At 41.4% G+C, this 2,311-nt stretch overlaps 1 non-coding gene across 1 annotated transcript; it reads left to right on the top strand.

Annotated features, from left to right (window-relative positions):
* Positions 1-282: 282 nt before the first annotated feature.
* On the top strand, positions 283-354 carry TRNAM-CAU. The gene has a single exon. It is a non-coding gene; the product is annotated as a tRNA-Met (tRNA).
* The last annotated feature ends 1,957 nt before the right edge of the window (positions 355-2,311 follow it).

The following is a 2,311-nucleotide window of genomic DNA, read 5'->3' on the forward strand; positions in this document are numbered from 1 at the left end:
TTGCCTGCGTTCGTCTCCCGAAGTGCAGTGACTGCAGGCGTGAGCTACTACAGAGTGACTCTCGCACCTAGCCCACTAGTGTATTGATGTTTACTTTTCTATCCCTAGTTTTGTTTTCTGTTTGATTCTGGCAGACGCCTTTTTCCAAAGTGAGTTGGCAACCTGTGGTAGCCAAAGTATGAAATAGGCAACTTATCATAGGCTCGCTCTTAAAATACGAGGTGGTCTGAGCGCATCGCCTCAGTAGTTAAGAGTATTGTGAGGAACGTTTGTTGGCGGAGGAGCAGAGTGGCGCAGCGGAAGCGTGCTGGGCCCATAACCCAGAGGTCGATGGATCGAAACCATCCTCTGCTAGGTGTCTTTTTTCCTTGTCTCTTCCGGATAATTTTTTTTTCTAGTTACAATTTTTTTAGGTTAAACAATAATGAAAGAAAACAAAATGAAACCAAGTATTTTTTTAATTCCAGAATTACAAGCACTTCTGAGAAATAATGTGAAACTACAATCTCTGCATGTACCATTTTTATTTTCATGGACACCCAAGTGTTATTAATCAATATTTCATCTCTAAACACAGCAAATTTCTCTTGTTGCCAAAGTGCCGTGCCACTGTTGCAGCCAGTTATGACAGTTGTAAGTTAACCTGCAAAGCAAAGAAAATGCTTACATAAACCGAGTGCCAAGGGTGGGGTGGGAGCCCAGGAATGGAGTTTTATATCCTTTGATACATAATTCGGAAAGCACTATTTGCCAAGTAGTTAAGGCGATCAACTAGGAATCCCTAAATCCCCACGCAGATTCTCTGCACCTATGAGGGTCTTAATCTCGGGAAATGAGTTGCATTATGAGGTGGGTGTGGAGTCTTCATAGCACTGATTGAACTCTGACCTGAGAAAAACATTTCTGCTGACACTACTGTTAAATGTGTCTCTACTCTCTACCGTCCTTTAATATTTCAAATAGAACTATTCACTGTGCTTATTTTTTAAACATCTGTGTGGACTGTTTTATGCTTCTCTCTCTCAGAAAGGATTCCTATTCAGATATTTATGTGTCACATACTGGATTAGGAACTAAGGAAAAAAAAAAAACCTTAAGTACCTTAAGTAGTCTACAGTCTAGATATGCTTTTGTTGTTTTTGTTTTTTGTTTGTTTGTTTGTTTTTGAGATGGAGTCTCGCTCTTGTTGCCCAGGCTGGAGTGCAGTGGCACCATCTTGGCTCATTGCAACTTCCGCCTCCTGGACTCAAGCAATTCTGCTGCCTCAGCCTCTCAAGTAGCTGGGATTACAGGTGCCTGCCATCACACCCAGCTAATTTTTGTATTTTTAGTAGAAACAGGGTTTTACCATGTTGGCCAGGCTAGTCTTGAACTCCTAACCTCAAAAACTCCACCCGCCTTGGCCTCCCAAACTACTGGGATTACAGGCTTGAGTCACCGCTCCTGGCCCATATGCTTTTAAACAAATAAATATCTAGAGTGCAATACAGTAGTTCTGTGAAAGGATTGTACACTAAGTGCACTGGGAATAAGGAAAATGGTGCTTGTAGTCCCATGACCACCCACTAATTCAGTAATTCACTGGAAGTAATCACATGACTCAACACACTCTCAGTTAAGATTTATTATAGCTATTGACCATTTTTTGTTTGGGTTAAAGAACATGTTTTAAAAATAAAAACAAAAAAGATTAATTATAGCACAGGATACAATGCAAAAAAAGCAGAAAAAATATATATACACAGTTGAATGTGGCTGTTACTATAGGACTGAACAAAGGAGGATGAACGCAGAAATGAAGACAAAGACAAAAGGATTTGTTTAAAAGAAGGGGTCAGGGGGTTCCTTCCTTCTAGAGAACAAGGGCCCTGAGCTTCTACAGCCCTTCATATTTATTAGGTAGAGTTAACAGGGAGGAAGGGGTAACTGTCGGTCAGCTACTGGATGTATCACAGGCTCACATGATTGCTTTCTTTGTTCAACAGACTACAGATGTTCCTGTAGATAACCTTAAGCAACCACGGTGCCTGGGACGTGATTGCCCTCAGCATTCCTTCTGGTGGCAGATGCAGTTGTCAGCTTGCCAACATCCTGCTTTCATGAGAACAGTTTGCTGTTTGCTCATATAGCCTCCAGTGGCATATTGAGTTGGCCATGTCTCTCATTCCTTTGGCCTTCAACATCTCCCCCTTTTTGTTTTTGCGTTAATTGAATAAAGGCAATTCCAGGCTGTGCAGCTTTCAATTGCCAGTTGGTGGTACAGCCGATTTTACAGACTATGAACAGAAAACAGAGACACAGTAACATTATT

The sequence above is a fragment of the Theropithecus gelada genome, chromosome 4 (assembly GCF_003255815.1).
Source record: "Theropithecus gelada isolate Dixy chromosome 4, Tgel_1.0, whole genome shotgun sequence".
NCBI lineage: Eukaryota > Metazoa > Chordata > Mammalia > Primates > Cercopithecidae > Theropithecus > Theropithecus gelada.